General features: G+C 32.6%; 1 long non-coding RNA gene across 1 annotated transcript; it reads left to right on the top strand.

Annotated features, from left to right (window-relative positions):
- The first annotated feature begins 22,776 nt into the window (after positions 1 to 22,776).
- Positions 22,777 to 23,066, top strand: LOC115880226. The gene is made up of 2 exons (XR_004049826.1): positions 22,777 to 22,811; positions 22,866 to 23,066. It is a non-coding gene; the product is annotated as an uncharacterized LOC115880226 (long non-coding RNA).
- Positions 23,067 to 24,945: the final 1,879 nt, after the last annotated feature.

Below are 24,945 nucleotides of genomic sequence, written 5' to 3'. Positions count from 1 at the left end.
TTTCCCAAATACTCCAGCTCCTGTTTCTTCAGCGGTCTTTGACCCGTTTGTATACCAGGTTAGTCCATCCTGAAGGAATGTTATATCTGTCCACATTCTTCGATCCATTTTGTTCACCTCGAATGGTTTGTGGTAGTGATAAGAGGGGTCAATGGGGTAGAGGTCCCCCGATAGAATCCCCTATCTTTAAGTGTACACTTTCAGTCCTATTTCCCAAAGACAACACACTTTGTTGTCGATAGAGTCCCATTCTTGCCTCCGCCTGGATCACTATGTGAAGAGAATCACCTCAATTTATGCAGTGGACGTTGGTTTCATCGCTCGTGTTATGCTCAACAAGCAAGTCTTTGCACCTTGCTAAAGCTGAGTATTGTTGTTTGTTGCATTACCTTAGGCCACGATACCAAGGATGCATATGTTACTGAAGGCCTCACTACCCCCGTGTACAGCCAGTGCACCATCTGTGGTCTGAGGCCCCATATTTTTTCCATAGTCGTCTGACTACAGCTAGTGTGTAAATATCGGTTCCAGGTCAGTTTGAGATCCAGCGTGATTCCTAGATACTTGTGAGAGGAGGATTCCTAGATACTTGAGCAGAGTCTTAGAGGTCCTAGTCTCTCCAAAATGCTTCGCTTGGTGAAGGGGATTATTACTATTCAACTACTATTGCATCGGCGGCCTGTGACCCATCTGTATACCTGGTTAGTCCATCTTGAAGGAATGTATCTGTCCGCAATCCTCTCTCCATTTTAGTCACCTCGAATTGTTTGTTATAGTGATAAAGGGAGGTTATTTGGAAGAGTTGACATCTGCTAGGTATATAATAATAGCTCCCGTATATAGCGTTTAACGCCTTGGGAGTAGCAAAGTACAGCTTGCCATACTATAGCCGTTCGGTATATAAGGAAGGTAATGTGGCTAGCACTATGCTTCAACCGCCTATTCTTACCTCAGGATTGTGAATCCCAAGTACTCATTTAAGGCTGAGTCGACCTAGGTACCCAAACTATTTTTATTTTAATAAAAATAGTCGGCTGATGAAATGGGATTCGAACCCACTACCTTGAGATTGGTAGACGAGAGCCTGTACCTCTACGCCACCGGGCACATTACCAATTACCATCTACTAGGTACCGACTGTATAAATCCGGTGATTTTTATTTCTGAGGGATAAAAAAGTCTTCCAAAAGTACGACATTAACGAGCACAAAAAACATCAGTGATACATATCACCGAAATGTTGTGTAAAATTTTAAAATTAAAGACAATTTCAATCCAATGACACTTTATTCCATGATTTATCATTGCCTGTCACTTTCAAACAAATTTTAATTACTGTGAATAGATATTTACAGTACGTAAAATATACACCGTGTTTTCTAAAATTAATTATTGTACTCAAATGTTATGAAAGTAATCATTCTGAAACAACAAAGAATCGTTGGTAAGTATCGACTTATTAAAGTCTACTGGAAAATTCCGTCAGTTCAAGCGTTAAATGATATTAACGAAACAATACGGCTTGCTTTATTTACAAGATTGTTTACGGAACCTTCGGAAACAAACCCTTCTATTTATTTACATTACACCGTATAATTAATATCTTTAGAACACACGAATGCGTTGCTCGGAGAACAGTCGTAAGCCAGTTAATGTTTGGAGTCGGAATAATAAAAGAGAAACGGGGTAAGATAATGGTTCGGGCTGCCATAAACAAAACTTCACGGGTTTCTCAGAATGCACTAACTTAATAGTTGTTAAGTAATGGTATATACTCCTTAAACTATTTAAGAGGTTAGAAAAACAATGGGATGTCCTGTGTTCTGTTTAGAGTTAATATTTTTTTGCATTTTAAATAGGCCAGTAAGGGAGGATAAAAATAGGGTATTACCTCCGAATTCTTGACACCCGCACCGATTGATGTGAAATTTTAACACTGAATAGAGATATATGTAAGAAACAAAAGTTACATAGTAGCGATGTGTGCTTTCACCCTGGGGTCAGTGTCACCCCTTCTCGGGTGTGAAAAATTAATCACCCATTTTAATTGCAAAAGTCAATAAAGGGATAAATTTTAAGCAAAAAATATTCTTTATTTATATTCATAACATTTTTTTCAGAAAATTAATATTTTCTGAGCTATTTAGGGTTAAAAATGTTGATTTTTCTTCTAAAAGCTGCATATATTTCTGCAATTTTTTAAAAATTACTCGAAAACCTTGCGTTTTATCGCAAAACTTATATAAACCAAAATTAAGCTTTTGGAATAACGAATCGATTCGTAGGTATAATAATAACCGAGTTATCACTCTGTAAAAGTGATTTTTTATTTTTTGAAAACTAAATTGCAACCCTTTTACTGTAAAATAATGGCAAAAGAACACATTTCTCGAAGAAAATGAATATGACCGTTTTTAAAATCTTTTACATGCTTTTTAAAAAGGTCTTTTTAAGTTCGTAGCTCAAAAATACGCGGAGTTATGATAAAAATAAAATGGTCACCTCATTTTTTCGGAAAAAAATTAACAACAAAATATATGACTAAAATCATAAAAATAAAAATTATCAATTTGTGGGAAATTACACAAGCTACAAATTAACTTCTATAGTTGAACGGTCCTGAACTCTTAATTTTTATGAGATTTTTGGGTTTTAACGGCTCAAAGAAGGTGGTCCTTAACGCGCAAGTCAAATTAAAAAAAAAAGACCTTGAATTTTACTCTGTTGCGTTTTTTTACGTATCTTGCTTAGTTTTTGAGATATGCCAAAAAAATTAAATTTTTTTTAAAGATAAAAAATAAAAATTTTCATTATTTTCAACTTTTTTTCAAATTTAGGCATTCTAAACCGCTGAAACTTGCAGAGCCCATTGTTAGTACCTAAATATAGCCAACTGTACTTTTTTATAATTTTGGTTATAGATTTTGTTGTTTATTTTTTTCAGAAAAAATGAGGTGACCATTTTATTTTTATCATAACTCCGCGAGTTTTTGAGTTACGAACTAATTAATTTTTTAAAAAAGCATTTAAAAGTTCTTTTCAAGCACTTTAAAAACGGCCATATTCATTTTCTTCGAAAAATGTGTTCTTTCGCCGTTATTTGACGGTAAAATGTTGCAATTTAGTTTTCAAAAAATAAAAAATCACCTTTACAGAGTGATAACTCGGCTACTATTACACCTACAGTAATCAGCAAAAAATGAATCATTTAGTTATTCCAAAAGCTTCACTTTTGCTTTATGTGAGTTTTGCGATAAACCGCCAGGTTTTCGAGTTATTTATAAAAAAATGACAAAAAAATATGCAGTTTTTAAATGAAAAATCAACATATTCAATCCTAAATAACTAGGAAAATATTAATTTTCTGAAAAAATGTTATAGAACATTTTTTGCTTAGAATTCATCCCTTTATTGATTTTTGCAATTAAAATGGGTGATATATTTTTCACCCACGAGAAGGAGTGACACTAACCCCCAGGGTGAAAGCACACATCGATACTATGTAACTTTTGTTTCTTACATATATCTCTATTCACTGTTAAAATTTCACGTCAATCGGTACAGGTGTTCAAAATTCGGACCCTAAAACCCTCGCTTACTGGCCTAAAATGGTTGCAAAATATATAGGGTCAATCGACCAGTGAAGTATTAACTTTAAATAAATCACGATTTTTTATTTTATATAATATTGGGTAAAATTGGTACAAAGGCAACTAACTATAATTGAAAAATTAAGAGAAAATATTACCTAGACACAAAAATAAAATAATACGGTTTCACAAATTTCAATTTTCGGCGAATAAGCGAAATATCTAGTAAATGAACGATAGAAGTCAGTAAATAAACACATAAAGACCAGTTAATGAACATTGTATTTATTAAATTAAGCTTTACAAAAATTAAAGTTTAAATAAACATAAGCTTTTAATAAACATAATCAGGTAAGAGTATAATATAAAGAACATTATGCTGCATTTACATATTAATAACAAAAGTCCCTTCAGCGCTATGAGGTATTGGAACAGCAATTTTTTTCACAATTTTATCCGAGTAATATCAACTTTGATCAGGTGGTGACGGCCACTTCCAAGTGTTCTTTTTTGTACTATGGATGTTTTTTATCTTTACCTCTGTCAGTGTATATATTTTGTTTATAATTTTGAGTGTTGTACATGTTTTTCTATATTCTTTTGTGTATATTTGTATACATATTACTTTTATTGTACCATGTGTTTGCCATACGATAAATAAATAAATGTACTATGGAGAGCACTTACTTTATATTCATTATTTTTAACAGCCTTTATTAGGCCAGGATAATGTGAATCCTCATAGTTTACCAGAACATAATCACCTTTAACAAAAGGAACACTTAAGTCAAATTTGATGTTGATTTTTCTAAACTTATTGATGACAATTTAGGGGAAATTTTATTCTTAGTTCCTTCTTCGTCCGATTCTTCGATTTTTTGAGCATTATTACGCTTCGTCATTTCTGACCATTTTTCTTGTTTTTCGTATGTTTTCTTTTTTTGTCCTTGTAGTTTCAATTCAAGTAGTGACAGATTTTCATCCGTACTTGAGGAATCATCTCTGTTAAACCGTTTTGTATAGTGTTGCTCGATTTTCTGATCTTTATCACGCTTCCGCTTTTCTGACTTTTTCTCTTGTTTTTTGCATGTTTTTCTTTCTTGTCCTTGTTTTAGCTTCAATTCAAAAAGTGACAGGTTTTCACTCAAGTTTCTGTTAGGTCTCTTTATTTCATACTGTCGCCTGATCTTATTTTTTCGTTCTTGTTGTTCCATTCGCTTTCTTTCTCTATCGAGTTTTTTTTTAATGTCTTCCTCTTTTTGACGCTTTATTTTATCTTGTTCTTGATGAAATTCTACCCATTTTGTTGAAGTTATCGCCTAGAGGCATCACTTAAGTTCATGCTGCCTGATTCTACTGCTCTGATACCCAGTGACAACTGCTCTTTGGAATATTTGAATCTAGTGTATTTCCGCTCCATCTGTACCAACAAAAAATATTTATTTTTAGTAATCGCCGAAAACTTTTGATAAAACTATAATACTAAAAATTAAACCTCCAAAACAAAAACTAGTGCCCACTTATCCTAATAATAAGAGACAGAAATCATTTGCAAAAAGGTCTTATGCTTAATCTAGTAAATGAACAGGAACAATATCCAGTAAGTAAACGATTCAAAATCCTGTTCATTTACTGGCTGGCATTTATTTTTATTACATTTAAGGTATTTTAATGGATTTACATAAGTAAACAAAGCTTAAGGGTCATTTTAAAGCAATTTCAGATAATCGAATAAAATACCAGTAAATGAACAGCCGTTCATTCACTGGAATTTGAACTTTTTTCCCGCCAGTTATTAAACACATTAAATGAAAATATAACCTAAAAGATAATAGATGTTTTACTTTTGGATTAATAACGATGAATTGTTGAAATATATATTTTCACACACTGCCAAGCTTTTATATTTTATGAACAATTAAATACCATCATTAATAATAGGATATGCATCTACTTACCCTAAAGAAAATGGCGCTTAAAAGACTAACAACGTCAGACCACAACTTTGAACAGCGATTTGCACTTGTCGTTTATTAACTGGTTGTATTTTAGCAAGTTAGTCGTAAACTACGCAGTGTAAATTAGATTAAAAAAAGGACAACAAATAGAGTTTAATGGCCGTATACCTTATTAGAGCAAGATAAAGTTATTTTGTTCATTAACTGGGTCACATTCATTCACTGGTTGGTTTACCCTACAATAAGTAAATTTCTAAAAAAAACCTAACTACTTCGCAAGTTAAACTTGTTATTTATCTTTTGTGTTTTAGTTATCACAAGCATTATAAATATTTGTAAGTATTTCTCGCGCTTGTCTGTTCGACGTGTTTCTACGTAAATGAAACGTAATCTTTGTAAAAATGTGAAAATCAAGAAGAAGAACAATACAAAATCAATAAAATCACGCAACTATTTTACCGATAACGACTGCACTTTTCTCAAAGCTTCCAAAGCAGGCCTACAAAATATACATGGCGTTCCAGTATTCCGTGGACTTAAGAATTACGTATTTTTTTTAGATCAAAATAAGTTAATTGCCCATGATTTACCTTTATACAAAAGTGCTTCGTTTGTCCGTTACAGGCCATCAATCAAAGATGAACGTTAATTAATTTAAAAATTATTTTTTTTTTTAAGCTTTTTATGAAGCTTATTGTCAAGGATAATTTGTGATACTAACATAAAATTCCCTATTTTCGCCATCTAGATTATTAAAGCAAAATAGATTTTATGGGCCTCCATAGCTTGATGTGACAACAATCATTTTTTGGAAGTCAGCTTTGGAAAAATATTTTTTTCCTCAAAATGTATGTACGGTGGTGTTTTTTTACAAGAGACAAAAAATGTAGTACATAAATACTAGAGACACCATTTTACGAAAAGAAAATCGGCTGTCAGTGGAGTTGGAAAATATTTATACTAAAATTTATGTAGGGGTGGGGGTAGTTTTCACCCTTCCCATAATTTCCTTCTGAAAGTTAAATGTCAAAGCACTCAGCAAAACATAGACCCCCAAAATCTCATTCAAATAGGAATAACGGTTCTTAAAATATCTAAAAAAATGTGTTAGTTTTTTAAAGTTTGACGTCTTCTAGCGGACAAACGAGGCACTTTTGTATAGAAGTAAATAGTGTCCAATGGACTTATTTTGATTCCATAAATAAGTAGTAGTTCTATGTCCACGGAATATTGGGACAACCTGTATACAGGGTGGTCCGAATTGTATTCCGGAAACTTCGACAGCATATTCTGCAGATAAAAATGGGTAAAAAAGTTCGTATAAATGTATGTCCTTAAATGCTTAGTTTCGGAGATACAGGGTGTAGAAATGTCATTTTTATTTCCAAATAATTTCTGAACTAACGTCAATATTTAGATGAAAATTGGTGTCTGGGAGTTTTTTGACATGAGAAATTTGATTTTGATTTCAATATGATCCTACTTGTAGGGGGCGCCACCTACATGTATTTTAACTGTTTTGAAGAGTAATAACTTTTTGTCCGTACCTGTATAAAACTACTGTGTGAAAAAATATACATCTCTGTGATTTTTTACGTAAAAAATATCTCTTTGTAAAAAATAGCTACGAGCAACCATTCTCAAGATATTTAGAATGGAAATAGTCAATACATGCCATTATTGACGAAAAATAAACACGTTGAATAGATAATTATTTCACTGAAATAATAAATTTGGAAATTTTTATTTTTTTAAATAAATCATATTTATTCTGCAAAAAAATTATGATAAAACAGTTTTTGTTGAACTTTTGGTACAAAACATTTCAAATTTATGATCTCAGTCTAATAACTATTTAGTCAACATGTTTAATTTATGTCAGTGATGACAGGTATTGATAATTTCAATTCCAAATATCTCGAAAACCATTACTCGTAGCGATTTTTACCAAGAGACCTTTTTTCCGTAAAAAGCATCGTAATGTATATTTTTTTACTCAGTAGGGTTATACAGGTACAGATGAAAAGTTATTACTCTTCCAACCAGTTAAAAAATATGTAGGTGGTGCCCTCTACTAGTAGGAGTTCTCATATCAAAAAACTCCCAGACACCAATTTTAATCTAAATATTGACGTTACTGCAGAAATTATTTGGAAAAAATCGAAATAAAAATAAAACTTCTACACCCTGTATCTCCGAAACTAAGCATTTTTGGACATACATCTATACGGACATTTTTACTTATTTTTATCTGCAGAATATGCTGCCGAAGTTTCCGTAATACAGTTCGGACCACCCTGTATAGGTAGCGATCTATAAAATATATTGCTGTATATTTAAATGTATTTTGTAGTAAATTGATTATACTCCAATACTGTGTCCGCATTCTTGAAATTTTTTCATAGGCACAGATCCAATAGACGTATTTTACTAGATTTCCAACTTTTGGTGTAAATATACAACATCATTACCAACTTTAGGGTGTTCTAAAAACAGTAATCATAAATTGGTAGTTTCTTTAAGTAGGTATGGAGGCACTTGAGCCACACAACAGACTTTTACTGATTTTGTAGTCTGTAGTAAAGCAGACATTACTGTTGCATTTGTTATATGTTTCATACTTTTTGACGTCTGATTTACTGTTTCTTTTGCTGTTTTTGCTACATATCTGTTTTATTGCTTCTATGCTGTCAGCTTTTATACCTCTATGAATAGATAGCCAAAACAGTAAAACAGACAACCAAAAACAGTAAAGTAGACAGCAAAATCAGTAAAAGTCTGCTATCTGGCTCAACTGTCCACATGCCTACTTCTTTAAATGGCCCTATATTTTTCTGTACAGAACTGGATTAAAATAAATGTTTTATTTATAAAAATCTCAAATTTTCCCATATTTACAGCCAATAAATAGCGTCACTCATATCAAACATTCCTTTACGTATGCTATACGTGCAGAAGTGCTAATAACTAATTTATGAAAGAATCTATTTTATATCGCAGATATCGATCCGGGTATATGCGATCTATTTATAGTAACTTAATTGATTTGATGGAAATGAAACTACAGATAAAATTTAATATGCAGTGCTTGAATATATAAATTGTAATCTATAAGCATTTTTCAGTTATTCAGTTTCAATCAAGTCTTATTCACAAACCTTATACAAAAATGATTGCAACAACAAAAGGAAAAAGGAATTCTTCTAGGAGCTGCGAGACCTTGTCGCAGGTGCTAGGGGGAATGCGTGGCTAGATAGCCACCATCTAGTTAGTCTTCCATAGAGACAGAATACTAACATCTACTGATCTCAACCTTGACCAATAACTTTGATTCAAACACAAGTTTGTAAATAGGAAAATATGTTGACATTTTAGAAATCTTCTTTAAAATATAAATTCTTATGTATGGGAAGTATTAATAAAAAAATACTAATGAATTGTTAAATATTATAGTGCTACTAAAAATATGGAAACAATGACCTCAAATTCAAGGAGGCAATACAGAAAAAGGAATATATCCTCTATTATAGATTCGTGACAACACCGCTATCAGATCTTCGGAGAGACCAAGTTAAAGAGGTGGAGAAAATGGAGACATCCTCCAGCCACCACCACAAGGGTACCTCGGGCAGAGACAAGTTCCTCGACTGTGAAGGGTACGGACGGCTTATCCTCACGAAATTATCGCATAGGGTGTTTTAAAGTTAAAATAAAAACACCAATCGATAAACCCTGTATAATAAAGCTCAATACTAAAGTTTATACAAAACTGAGGTTAGGAATTGAAGTTGATATGTTGATATACAGTTTGCCAAAAAAAATCATGATATTTGTTATTGTTTTTTTTTGTTTTTCCGTTGCGTTTTTTGCATCTGAGTGTATATTTTATCCTTCAGATATAATAGGTTAATAAAATAATTCTCATTATTTTCCACAAATATTTGCATATTCCACATATGCCTTTTAACTTTAAATCAAATATAATGCACCTAATAGTGAAATGTATAATTACGTAGAACAATGTATTTATTCTAAATTTCAATTCTGGAAAGTATCTATTGAATACATTTAATAAACCTGACAAAAAATATTCGAATTTACCTCGGTTATATTATTTTAATTAAAATAAGTTTAAAACGTTTATTTATCGAGATCTTTTACATTAAATCGAAGTAATTGAATTTGTTTATACCGAGAAAAGTAATTGAACTAAATATAGTACTTCCGCAGTAAATAAATCACATTTATATTGGGACATAAAGTCGATCGAAAATTATTTACAATTCATATGAGCTCCCTGAAATTTTACTGAAATTTTTTGGATATTTGCAAAAAGTATTCCTCAGATGCAAAAAATCGCAAAAGATTTTTTTTGTTAAAGTGTAACATTTTTGTTTATTTATCGGCCTATTTTCATAAATTTAGCATACTGTATATAGATATATCTAATTTAATTGACAAACTCAGTTTTTTTTAAACTTTTGTATTTGGTTTATTATACAGGGTTAATCGAAGGTTTGTTTTTTGCCTTAACTTTAAAACACCTTGTGCAATAATTTCGTTAGTAATTTTTTCTTAAATAATCCAGTAATATTACGATTCAAACCCGACAAAATACAGAAAGTTTTGAAAATTGGTAGGTATGTTGGGGATAGCATGAGGATTACTAAACCGAAAAGTTCCCACACCTAAATAGTGTGCGTCTTCCCCCACGACCTCGTTTCTACCCACATTTTGAGTTTTTTTAGATAATCTCGGCAACGGTGCAATTCTCGACAAAAATACCTACATAGAAAATTGTTCTTCATAAAATTCTCTATCAAAAAGATCCTTACACTTTTTTTCTTAAGTTAATAATAAAGTGGCAAATAGGGCGCAAATATAAGGGTTGGTTATGACTAGCACTATCTGCAGTTCAATCTAATTTGAAGTTTAATGTTTAACGCTAACAAAAAGCAGTAACCACTAAATTATACTTAGAATTTTAATATACGTTCTTCTCTCACACTCCTCTACCCCTATAAAAAGGGTGATTTGTACTTATTTCCACATCACCCTAGATGTAAAGTATTTGATGCATTTTTTTTAAGTAGTATCCCCTGTAGGCATAATCCACTAATTATCAAATGTTAACTAGTAATCTTCGTCATCTTCCACAGGTTCAACATTCAAGCATGACTGTCCATGACAATGATAACACATTGTAGAGCAACGCAAGCCTGCTCTTCTGCAGCTACATCTGTATTGGCACCCTAATTTGCATGAACATGAAATAAACGTTAAAACAGATGCGGGGGCTGGCTCTTAGTCATTATTGGGGTTAATATACCGCCAACTTTTTTCCACCTCCAGTCGGTAGGTTCGAGCATAACTCCTCTCCATGTTTGAATTTGGTGAAAAACCCGATACGAGTATTGCCAAGCTGCAGCAGAAGTTGGTGGTAGTTTTGACAACATGAGAATGTTGTTGGCTTTACCAACAAGTTTGTTGAAGTACATAAATCGGTATTCATCTATACTGCTTTCTGCTGAGGTACAGTTGTATAAAGCTAAAATAAATTGCTCTCCTACGTTTGCAATTTCTTCATGAGTAGATTTCTCATTATTGAAAGTTTGCACAATATGTTGTAAATCACTTCTTTTAGCGAATGCATTGATTGTATTAAACTTTCCTTTGAAAAAAAAGCCGAAGGTTGTGTCACAACCGCTAATGGCGTGTACAAATAATATAATGTTTTTGCAATTTTTTAAAAAAGTTGCGGATTTTAAAAATTTGATATCTTTGTCAGAGGAAGAAAAGTCAATAAGAAGAACTAGCAGGTCAATATCTTGCCCTACTATAACAGTTGTATCGCAATTATTAGATTTTTCTATAGCAGTTTGAATTATTAATAAATCGGCGTCATCCGCAACAACAAATACTTTTATACCTTCTTTCCTAAATTTGTTTACTGGTTATGTGATTAAACGTTCTTTGTTAAACAAACTACTTAGGAAGTTCTGTTGAGTTTCAGAGACAACAGTATTCTCGTCAAACATAATTTGAGGACAGCTTCTTTGAAGTAGCCGCCTCTGTCGTTCTAGGCTCTTCGTGCTGTTTGCATTTTCCATATAACCATCAAACACGACAGTTACTCTATTCCCATAATGTTTTTTAATGTAACTAACTTAAGCGTTGTAAACAATGTTAAATGTCCCTTTTTTGGCCATATTACGCGGCGAAGCAAATATCCTCCATCAATGACATACTCGCTGTTTTCGAAAATATGGTCTCGTTCTGGAACTTTATTGACAATCTGGTATAAAGCTGCTTTATTAGTTTTCCTCATTAGGCCTTTCGCATCGAAAAGAGAAAGAGGTATTGAGGCTAATTCGAAACTAAAGCACTTTTTTAACTCCAGGCTAGAATGGACGGTGCAAATAATTCTTTAAAGTAATGTTGAGTCAACTTAAACATCATTTCCATTAATTTTCATTGTATTGCTCAAACTAGATATCGGCTTTACACGATTTGCACGATGCACCACTTTAAAAAAAACGCATCAAATACTTTACCTCTAGGGTGATGTGGAAATAAGTACAAATCATCTTTTTTATAGAGGTAGCGGAGTGTGAGCGAAGAACGTATATTAAAATTCTAAGTATAATTTAATGGTTACTGCTTTTTGTTAGCGTTAAACATTAAACATTAAATTAGATTGAACTGCAGATAGTGCTAGTCATAACCAACCCTTATATTTGCGCCTTATTTGCCACTTTATTATTAACTTTAGAAAAGAAATGTAATGATCTCTTTGATAGAGAATTTTATGAAGAACAATTTTCTATATTATATATTTTTGTCGAGAATTGCACCGTTGCCGAGATTATCTAAAAAAACTCAAAATGGGGGTAGAAAAGATGTCCTGGGGGATGACGCACACTATTTAGGGGTGGGAACTCTTCAGTTTATTAATACATATGATGTCCTGATTATTTCCACCAATTTTGAAAACTTTATGGATTTTGTCGGATATATCGCAATTTGAGCCATAATATTACTGAACTAAAAACTATTTTTCGGTCAGAACCATGACTTCTGAGCATTTTGTTCTTTGGCTCATAACTATCAATTGGTCAATTGGCATTGGTTAATTCTTAAAAGCGAAATGAACTTACCACCAGTAATTTGCAATTTTTGCAATTATCAATACTTTTTAATGTTGTTGTTTTTTATATAACGAGGTTTATTTGGTGGCTATTCTGGTATTGTCATATTGACAGTTACATTTTGCATACCTACGAATCAAGGAACTATAAATACACTTATATTCGCGCCTTGAACAAAATGTTCTCGAAAAATATTTCCCGTGTTATTTAAATGGGAAATAGAAAATCACCTCTTAATATTAATATAAAGTTCTCAAACTTTACCAGAACTCTTTTAATCATCGTGAACGATATTTTCACGGTAATTTTTTTTGTACACCCTAATGTTTATATGTAATAAACGGTTTTCAAAAATCTACCCTATATTTGTTTCCAAAAAGAGAGAATAAAAAGAAATGGGGATTTATTCTTTTGGATATCGAGGAAACAACAAGATCTACTAAAGTAGATGTTCTTGAAACATTACATGCCCAAAAAGGTCCAAAACTATCAGAGGAGGGTGTTATTTATGTCGCAGAAATCATGCCAGGAAAAACCCCGTTAGCTTCTCCAAGTGCTTACATATTCATTTGGTGCATCCATCAACAATGGCCTAGCAAATAAGATCAAAGCAGTTTATGAATCCGAAAATTCATGCAATTAATATTTAGTTACAATTTATAAGTTTTTCAATGTTTACAAGTGTTACGTTAGGTTAGGTTAATTTAAATAAATGGACATGGTTTACATAATTCTTAATAGGACATCCAAACATATTTTTAAATGTTTCTCATCTAAAATTTATTGGGGTAATAAAATATTACACGCGAGTGCTTATGTAGAAAAAAAAGGTTCGAGTAACTGAAGGTTAAAGAAGCAGCTCATAAAAGCTATATCTGCCATTACTCGCTGACGGGTATCTGACACGCATCAGAAGATGGTTACGCAAGGCACTTTCTTTCATGAGATTTTCTGTGACTGAAAAGCCCGATACGTAATGTTATCTCTTTTCCACACTGCGGACATTTAAAAATCTCATTACTTTATTGTCTCTTTACTTTTTGGTTGACGTTGCTAACTGAGTTTACAATGTTTCTCCATTGCGTTCTATTGTGCGCTGCTTCTTCTCACTGATTCTGCGTGCTTATCACCTTTAAGCAGAGAATAGGTACTTTAAAGAAATGCTAACTTCATGTTAAAAAATGGAAACAGACGCCACCTGGTGTCGCCTGGCAGTACTAGCTAAATTGAGGGGAATTGGAGGGGCGGGGCTTATTAAAAGAGGGGAAATTTAAAAAAAAATATTTTTATAAGTATCACTGACTTACTGTTTAAAGTTAATAAACATATTTTTAATTACTTTAATATAATTTAATGTATTAAAAAATATGTCTATTAACTTTACACAGCAAATCATGTAGCGTTTTATTTTTCTTTTTATAAAATTCCAAATTTTAATATTGCTGGCGCCATCTATTCGCTAGATGTTAAACTTCATTCAGTACAGGTAGCGGTTCCTTTCCATAAAAACAAATTTCATTCAGTATAGACGATAGAGTTCGCTTAATTGCCTTTGGTCATATGACCTGTCAATTCGAAGACTTCCGTTTTGCGAAAAGGAGGAAGGGGACTTTTTCCGAGAGATTGAGATCAGAAAAAGACGCGTGGTTCAGCGTCCGACGAATCTCAGAGAAAAGGGGCTTTCTGAAACACTTTTTCTAACAGTAAAGGCACGGGTATCCAAAGGTGGAGATTTGAAATCCTGTAGAATATACTGTTCAGAGCCTAGTTCGTGTTTTTTTTTGGCCTTTTCCTGGAATAAGATCACAGTAAGTGTATCTACCATTTTGTATCGCCATGTCTAACTAAATTTTATTTCAGTTATTCCCGTTTTTTATTTATTTTGATAATGTTTGATTGTGCATTACTGGTTTGGATCAGCATATAGTTTGGCTATATTTTGGAATGTGTACAGCTGATTTTCAGACCGTAAGTTATTTTTTTGGTATTCGGTGACTGTTCTGAGAGTTTTTTTTATAGAGTAACTGACGTATAAGTAACTGGCGTATAAGAAATTGACGTATAAGTAATTGGCATACGAGTAACCACTTTTGAGACAGTATTTATGACTCTACATTTATTCTACTGATATCGAAGACTCCTGCTACTATCGAAGAGTCTACATCCACTTCCGTTAGTCTGGAGACTGCCTGCCTACCTGTTCACTACGTCACAAAATAAGAAAAAAAATACAGATAAGTTCTAAGTTCAACACACAAGGTATTCCCTAAATTTTTTTTACTTTGAGACAATATTTTGAATATCTCTGTAAATTGTTGTCATTTATTCCGTATATTATAGTCAAAATTTACCTTTTAGTTAACATTATAAGTCATGCTTTGTCCTTAACGGTACGTTTTACTTCAGTATGATCTTTTATGTGAGAATCGCTAACACGGATTCATTTTTGAAGGTTATTGTACACGACTTGTTTCGAAACATCATCGTATTGGTACTTACATAAATTTCACCTGTTTATATATTACGTAGTATAGTATACTGGAGAGAACTCTAACTAAATTTGAGTTTACTTAAAGTAACTAACGATTTCATTGGGATAATTGAAACTGGGTTTAAACTGATTGATAATTGTGTTCGTTTTAAATAAATGTTCAACGTAGGATAGTTATATCTGACTTTTATTCTTGATGAACATAATAGACCCTTATTGCTGTTGATCATTTTATTTTAGCTATTTCATGATCAAATTTTCTTACTGGTTTCTTACTTTACCTTTTCATACCCAAAGTAAGTGGCGCCCTTTTACTGTCTTTGACCATTACTATTTGAATACTTAACATCAATTTTAGAATCTTTGCAGCCTATACATTATTACTTTTATTTTATTATTTAACAACATTATTAAGTCACCACAGGTCACAAGCCTTACCTACGAACCCAGCTCTCCTCTAACCCTGAGCAACGGATACCTTTTTCTTTCTGTTTGAGTGATGACAGAAAAAGTCGTCACACAAATAGAAGAATAAAGAATATGACGCCCTGTCACGTGGGGCTTTACTTGGTTTAATTGGCTCGACTTAGTTTAATTGGCTCAATTTAATTTAATTTGCTTCACTTATTTGGTAGACTTTGTAAAATAATTTTTGTTAGGCTCAGATAAATTTTCTATAAGGCAAAGACTATAGTTTTGAAATTTTATTTTCATTATTTCTGTAATTAAATTCTAATAATTTCAGTTCAACAGCAATTTTTTTGTTTTATAAATTCTTGAGGGTGTTTGTTTATCTATTTAAAACCCAGATAAATAACTTAATACGTATTTCTGACTACATTTTTTATTGACGTTTCGATTTTGATTTAAATATACAGGTATGGTTATATTTTGAATATACAGAGTGGACATAATTTCAGTATACAGGGTAGCACTGTTAGTATTTCATAAAATTTTGGAATTTGTTTCGAATACTTGAATCTTTTTTGGTTTTGACATTGAACATATTTTCTTTCTGATAGTTTGCGCCGAATCATAACAGCTTTTTGTTAAAATTAGTAAGTTTTTCTGAATCATTTAGTCTTTAGTATTTCATATAGCTGAATTACAATGGAGAAAGAATCTTTTAAAGTTAATCATTTACGACAAGTAGAATTAGATTACGAACTTCTTATTAGGGGTATTAAAACATCTAAAAATGTTGACAGTAAACGTAAAATTTTGTCAGGTCTTTTAAGTAGAGAAGTAAATAACCCTTTTTGTTTAGTTAATATGGAAGATTATCCTGTTTCTTTTGATCAAGAAATTTCAGAAATTAAAGCAACTTTAGATTCAATTTCCTTGTCAATTTCTGAATTTGAGGGTGGAGTAAATGATTCAATGTTCAAAGTTATAAGATCTCGTCTTGCGCATTTGGCTGGTAGAATCAAGAGAATAATTTTAGATGAAAATCGTGCTGATGCAGAAACTATTCAAACTGATGTTTATACTAGTTGTTATCAACTTGAAGCTGACCTGCTTGTCAAAACTTCAGACATTAATGAAACTTTAAACGTTAGTTCTGTTCCTTCAGGACCAGTTATTAATGTACCGCCTCCTATTGTTACTTATGTTGCTAAACCTTGTCCAGTGTCAGACTGGCCTATTAAATTTAATGGTAATCCTCAAGATTTATTTTCATTTTTAGAAACTGTTACTGAGCTTTCTGAATCACGTAAAGTTAGTGAACAAGATTTATTTTCTTCTGCAGTAGAACTTTTTACTGGTAATGCTTTTATTTGGTATAGAAGTATTAAACAACATGTCGCAGATTGGAAATCTCTTGTAGAAAGATTAAAGAAAGACTTTTTACCACCAGATAATGATGATAATATTTGGTCACAAATTAAATCTTATAAACAGCGAAAAAATGAAAGTATTTTAATTTTTATAGCAACTTTAGAGAATCTTTTTAGTAGATTAAGTAAATGCCCTAGTGAGGTTACTAAAATAAAAATCATTAGACAAAATTTACTTCCTGAATACATTACTCAGTTAGCTTTAGTTGATGTTTTATCTGTGTCTGAACTGTCTAATTTGTGTAGAAAATTAGAAAATGCTAAACATCAGAATGAAAAACATTCTAGAAATTTAAATGTTTCTGAATTAAATACCACTCCTGATTCTAGCTCGTTTGATTCTCGTCGCGTACAGTTTAGTAAAAAATCTAAGAATGTAAATGCTCAGAACAAAAATAAAAATACTACTGCTAGGTCTCCTTGTTCTGCTGTAGCGTCGTCGTCTTCTGACCCTGATATGGTAAATACTTCGAGTATGCCCCGATCTGTAGAAAATTCAGGTAAGGAAACAGCTTCGCGTTTAGTTTGTTGGAATTGTTCTGGTCCGAATCATACGTTTCATGATTGTCGACAGAAACGTAGGGTTTTTTGTTTTAAATGTGGTAATTTAGGGGTTAAATCACCGGCGTGTCCAAAATGTTCAAAAAACTAATCGGACGAACTCGTGTTTCTGGTCATGTAGTTCAAAAAAAATTCAAACCCAGAAATTTATTTTCAGAATCTGATTGGAAAAAGTGGTTATTATGTGTTAAAAATTTTTATAGATCCACCACTACCAATCATAAAGTTTCTCCTCTTTTTTGTCCTAAGGTATCTGATAACAGACCTTATATTTTAGTAGAAATTCTTGGCGTTGAAATTTGTGGTCTTTTAGATTTTGGAAGTACATCTACAGTTATTGGAGCTGCTGGTATTCCTGTTATTGAGAATCTAAATTTGAATATTAGGGAACCAACTCATTTGTCAATTAGTACTGCAGACAATACTGAAAAGAAAATAGTTGGTGTAGTCGATCTACCTTTAGTCGTTGATGGTTCATGTCAAGTTATCAGTGCTATTGTAGTACCTTCATTGCCTCATAGTTTTATTTTTGGTTGTGATTTTATCTTGCGGTTTGATCTTATGGAAGATCTTAAGAAGAATTGGTGGGAAGTCAACTCTAGATCTCAGCCAAAGTTTTCTTCATTTCCCTATAACACTCATGCAGTAAATATGTTGTGTACCCTTGATGATTTAACACCAAATCAGAGAAAACCAGCTGAACTTCTTATTAACTCTTTTGACAGTATTAACAGTGATCATGGTCTTGGTCGTACCGATAAAATTACTATGTCAATTGACACTGGTGATGCCAAACCATTTCGTCAAAAACCTTTTTTAATGTCACCTTATATGTCAAAAATCTTAAATGAGGAATTAAATGATATGCTTAAACTTGGTGTTGTGGAACCTTCTAATAGTCCGTGGTGTTCCCCAGTGCTTTTAGTTAAAAAACCAACTGGTGAATTTCGTTTTTGTTTCGATGGTCGATCTTTAAATCAGGTTACAAAGTATGACTCCTACCCTATGCCAAATATAGATAGAATTTTAAACTCTCTTCGTGGAGCTACGTATATTTCGAGTATAGATTTGCGTAAAAGTTTCTGGCAAATTCCATTATCAGAGGATTCAAAACCAAAAACTGCTTTCAGTATAGTTGGTAGAGGTCAATTTCAATTCACTACGGTGCCATTTGGTTTGTGCAATGCCGCTCAGACACAACAAAGACTTGTTGATGCTATTTTTGGACCACGTTATGAACCACACATTTTTTGCTATTTGGATGATATAATCATATGTTCACCCAGTTTTGAGGAACATACCAAATTGCTTTCTGAAGTTAGAGACAAGTTAAAAGATGCTAACTTAACTATAAATATAAAGAAGTGTGAGTTTTTCAAGAAATCTTTAAAATTTCTTGGATATATTGTTGGCTCTAATTCATTAAGAACTGATCCAGAAAAAATTTCAGCAATGTTAAACTTTCCTCGCCCTACCACGACGACTGAAATTAAACGATTTATAGGTTTGTGTAGTTGGTACCGTCGTTTTATAAGAAATTTTTCGACATTAGTTTCACCCATTAATGATTTGTTAAAAGGTAAAAAGAAAGGTCAAGGAATTCAGTGGAGTCCTGCCGCTGAAGATTCTTTTTTGAAAATTAAACAACTTCTGGTTTCTGCTCCAATTTTGTCCCAGCCGGATTTTTCTAAACCCTTTATTATAGAAACAGATGCATCTAACACCGGTCTTGGTGGAGTTCTTCTACAAAAAATTAATGACGAAGACCGTGTAATTTCTTATGCTAGCAGATCTCTTACTAGATCCGAGCGGAATTATAGTGTAACTGAGCGAGAATGCTTAGCTGTTATTTTTAGTTTGGAAAAATTTCGTCCTTGGATTGATGGCGTACGTTTTACCGTTTGTACAGATCATTACTCTCTTTTGTGGCTTAATAAATTACAGAATCCTACTGGTCGTCTTGCTAGATGGGCTGTCAGACTTAGACAGTTTACTTTTGATTTAGTTCATCGTAAAGGTTCACATAACGTAGTTCCTGATTTTCTTAGTAGAATACCTGGCGATGATTCTCCTTCAGATATTTCAGATAATGATTCCTTTGTATGTCCACAAATTTCTATTTTGAATATAGATTTAGATCATACTGATGCATGGTATGAGACAATGAAGCGAAAGATTTTAGCTTCGCCTAGTTCATTTCCACAGTGGAAAGTTGAAGATGGTTTTCTTTTTAAGTTTATTCCGGTACAGCTACCATTTTCATCAAATCTTCAAGAATGGAAGAAGGTTGTTCCACGTCCTCAACGTCGTAATATTATCGAATCATGTCATAATCCGCCAACTTGTTCGCATTTGGGTTTCTATAAGACTTTATCAAGACTTCAAGAACAATTTTACTGGCCCAAGATGAGAGCCGATGTTCTTAAATTTGTTAGGAGTTGTCGTGTTTGTGGAGCTCAGAAATCTTCAAATACTATGCCGTTAGGTAGGATGGGAAGAGAAAAACAAGTTAATATGCCTTTTCAGACAATCGCTTTAGATCTTATGGGTCCTTTTCCTAGATCAAAAAAGGGTCATAAGTGGCTTTTAGTTGTTGGCGATTGGTTTTCGAAGTATGTTCTTCTGTGTCCGTTACGTTCATCAAAATCTCCGTATGTTGTGAAGTATCTTGAGAGTGAAGTTTTCCTTACTTATGGAGTACCTCAATATATAATTTGTGATAATGGTCCTCAGTTTGTTGCTAAAGAGTTCAGAGATTTAGCAAAGAAATATCAAGTTCAGAAGATCTGGTATAATGCTGTGTATTCTCCTCAATGTAACTTTGTTGAGCGAATGAATAAAACAATAGGAACAGCTATTAGAACTTATGTTAAACAACATACAGATTGGGATGTTCACTCTCTAATATTCAGTTTGCTTTAAACACTTCTAAACATGAGGTCACAGGTTTTTCTCCTTCGTTTTAGTTTTCGGTAGGCATATTCCCATCTCTGGTAATTATTATGGTCAAGTTAAGTTCTCTGAAGATTTTGAAATTATGCCTGGCGATCGCAACTCTTACGCTTCAGAACTCAAAAATCTTTATAGTGTCTTTAGCGAAGTCCGTAAGAAACTTCATGCTGCTTACGAAAGAAACTCAAAGTCTTATAATTTGCGTAGACGTGATCTATCTTTCAGGTTGGTGATTTGGTTTGGAGACGTAATAAGGTCTTATCAAATGCTGGTGTTAACTTTTCAGCCAAGTTAGCCCCTCGTTTTGTTTTATCTTCAGTACGAAAGAAAATTTCGAATTTAGTTTATGTTTTAGTAGACGAGGATGGTAATAACGCAGGCCGCTGGCATACAAAAGATCTTAAACCATACCAAGCTCACATGATTGACGACGATGATACAGGAAATGTCTCTACTACGTCACAGTAATTTAAATAATCTATTATGTCCGATTCCTTTTTAGGGTTTAGTCTAAAGGATACATAGATTATATTTTAGTTTTTTAGTTTAAATTAAAAGTTATACAACAATTCGCTTATCGTTTTTACGGATTTGTCGCGAATCAGCATAACTATTGTGTTATTTAGTTTTTGCGTATATTTTCAGTATGATATAGTATTTCTATTTAGAAATGCGAGCATATAGCAGTATTTTCTTTTTTTCCGAGTATTCTACAGATTACCTAATTTTGAGTAAATATTTTGTGGGATGGTAATTCTGTTAATCACTCATATGGTTTTGTGCCATTTGCTCCATTCTATGACATTCAGTTCACAAGAATCTGAAATTTAAGCAATTCTTGTATTTTGAGAACACGACTTCGTGACAAAACGAAAAGTTGTTATGATTCTGATTGCAACCTAATGGTGAGACATAGCTGACCTCATAACTTTGTAAGTTTACTGTGTATTCGGTATGATTGTGATTTTCTTTCCATATTTGCAATAGCGTTTCATAGGCTGGAATCCTATGTTACGGATATTTTGGGTCATTCGTGACAATCTTTTCTCTCTTCCTTTATATGTTTATCTATTGTGATTTCTATTGTTATTTTCCTTTCTTTTTCTCATACAGGTGAGTTACCTTGAATGGTTAACCGGTGAGCACACAGGTTGTGGCGAAGGTAGTTTGTTTTGGTCACGCCAAACTTACCTCTTATAGTGATCCGTAGCATGGCTTTTGTTGAGGTTCTTTTGTTGTTTGTTTTGTTCTCCGCTTCCTTGGGTGTGAGGGGTCGCATGACTGATTACACGCGATTTGTGAATCTTTCGTTGCCTCACACTAGGTGGGTTGAGTACGGACAATCAGCTTGAGGATTTCTTCAGGAACATCTGCGCTTCCATGGGATTCTTTCTTTCTTTCTTTTCCTATCCCATACTTTTAGGTTTAGATTTAGTTTTAGTTTTCATATATAGCTTATATGAATGTTTTTTATTTGGATTATATGGTGATTTGACTTTCCCGATTGTGTAATCTCACTGATTTGACATACCGATTGCGACTTACCAATAGTGACTCCTTTATGGACGTGTGATACACGAAGTTATCATCCACCAAATTTTCATTTGAAAATCCAAAACCCTGTACAAACTTAGTTTAGTTTTCCTATGTGGTGTTTGGGCGAAAGTCCTCTTTGAGGGCCTTTCTTTTTTGGAGGGGGCAGTGTAGCGTTTTATTTTCTTTTTATAAAATTCCAAATTTTAATATTGCTGGCGCCATCTATTCGCTAGATGTTAAACTTCATTCAGTACAGGTAGCGGTTCCTTTCCATAAAACAAATTTCATTCAGTATAGACGATAGAGTTCGCTTAATTGCCTTTGGTCATATGACCTGTCAATTCGAAGACTTCCGTTTTGCGAAAAGGAGGAAGGGACTTTTTCCGAGAGATTGAGATCAGAAAAGACGCGTGGTTCAGCGTCCGACGAATCTCAGAGAAAAGGGCTTTCTGAAACACTTTTTCCTAACAGTAAAGGCACGGGTATCCAAAGGTGGAGATTTGAAATCCTGTAGAATATACTGTTCAGAGCCTAGTTCGTGTTTTTTTTTTTGGCCTTTTCCTGGAATAAGATCACAGTAAGTGTATCTACCATTTTGTATCGCCATGTCTAACTAAATTTTATTTCAGTTATTCCCGTTTTTTATTTATTTTGATAATGTTTGATTGTGCATTACTGGTTTGGATCAGCATATAGTTTGGCTATATTTTGGAATGTGTACAGCTGATTTTCAGACCGTAAGTTATTTTTTTTGGTATTCGGTGACTGTTCTGAGAGTTTTTTTTATATAGAGTAACTGACGTATAAGTAACTGGCGTATAAGAAATTGACGTATAAGTAATTGGCATATGAGTAACCACTTTTGAGACAGTATTTATGACTCTACATTTATTCTACTGATATCGAAGACTCCTGCTACTATCGAAGAGTCTACATCCACTTCCGTTAGTCTGGAGACTGCCTGCCTACCTGTTCACTAGGTCACAAAATAAGAAAAAAAATACAGATAAGTTCTAAGTTCAACACACAAGGTATTCCCTAAATTTTTTTACTTTGAGACAATATTTTGAATATCTCTGTAAATTGTTGTCATTTATCCCGTATATTATAGTCAAAATTTACCTTTTAGTTAACATTATAAGTCATGCTTTGTCCTTAACGGTACGTTTTACTTCAGTATGATCTTTTATGTGAGAATCGCTAACACGGATTCATTTTTGAAGGTTATTGTACACGACTTGTTTCGAAACATCATCGTATTGGTACTTACATAAATTTCACCTGTTTATATATTACGTAGTATAGTATACTGGAGAGAACTCTAACTAAATTTGAGTTTACTTAAAGTAACTAACGATTTCATTGGGATAATTGAAACTGGGTTTAAACTGATTGATAATTGTGTTCGTTTTTAAATAAATGTTCAACGTAGGATAGTTATATCTGACTTTTATTCTTGATGAACATAATAGACCCTTATTGCTGTTGATCATTTTATTTTAGCTATTTCATGATCAAATTTTCTTACTGGTTTCTTACTTTACCTTTTCATACCCAAAGTAAGTGGCGCCCTTTTTACTGTCTTTGACCATTACTATTTGAATACTTAACATCAATTTTAGAATCTTTGCAGCCTATACATTATTACTTTTATTTTATTATTTAACAACATTATTAAGTCACCGCAGGTCACAAGCCTTACCTACGAACCCAGCTCTCCTCTAACCCTGAGCAACGGATACCTTTTTCTTTCTGTTTGAGTGATGACAGAAAAAGTCGTCACAATCAATGATATTATTAAAGACTTATTATTTTCAGAGAAAATTCATAGTAAATAAATTACATATTAGTAAACAATATCATTTATTTTTTAGAGCTGCGATTTATATTACAATAATATTGAAATATATATATTTTTTAACAATGAAAAAAGAATATCCTGAACCTGAAAAAGAAAGATGATCAATTAATGACTTAAATTAGTTCAAAATACATTTTGCAAATAACTAGTGAATTGGAAAGATAAACATACTATTAAAAGACATTTTAGTAGTATGTTATCATCTATTTACTGATAATACATTACATAAGTATATAATAGGTAAATAACATGCATAAGGCACTATGATACAACTACCTGTATCATGATAACACACTAATATGACAAAAATATATGCTAATTTAAATTCCTTTAATGATCTAATGAAACACTATCTAGCCTCAATGCATGCCATTCCAAAGGCAAAAAAAAACTGTTATACCAAATAAATATAAGCTGAATAAAACATAAACCAAGCCAACGTGCATAAACAACCAAAAAATGCATCAAAAAATACTTTTATCAGATCATACCCTTGGATATATTATGTATTTTATATATCGCATATCCCGTTCAAAAGTTTACTAACTCAAAATAGAGAATATAGAGAACATTGTCAGGAGAAGTAAAAGAAAATTTAAGTTAAGGCAATATGCTCCTTTTTGCATATTAACGGCCAAATAATATAATGTTGATTTAATAAAATTTTACTGGCATCCTTCTGAGGTATAAATCAGATTAAAAGGACATTGTTTTTTTAATAATTGTTTGTTTTGTAAACATTTTTTGAAGACAATACAGTTTTGAACGGGCTGTGCGATATAAACAAGGATCTTACTATTATTTGAGGTTAGAAAGTATTTAAATAATATAAAACATAATCAAAATCATTTTTCATCATAAATTATAGAGGTACTTACGTGTTTTGATATTATTATCAGGAAATAATACGTTTAGTTAAACAGGTACGCTGCCAGGCAAGTTCTATCGGCGGGTCTTTGCAAAAGTTGAAATCTAAAAATACAAAAATACGTTTACATCTTAGTTGTATT

The sequence above is a fragment of the Sitophilus oryzae genome, unplaced genomic scaffold (assembly GCF_002938485.1).
Source record: "Sitophilus oryzae breed Bouriz unplaced genomic scaffold, Soryzae_2.0 scaffold_1620_pilon_pilon, whole genome shotgun sequence".
NCBI lineage: Eukaryota > Metazoa > Arthropoda > Insecta > Coleoptera > Curculionidae > Sitophilus > Sitophilus oryzae.
This window is presented reverse-complemented; position numbering and strand designations above follow the sequence as displayed.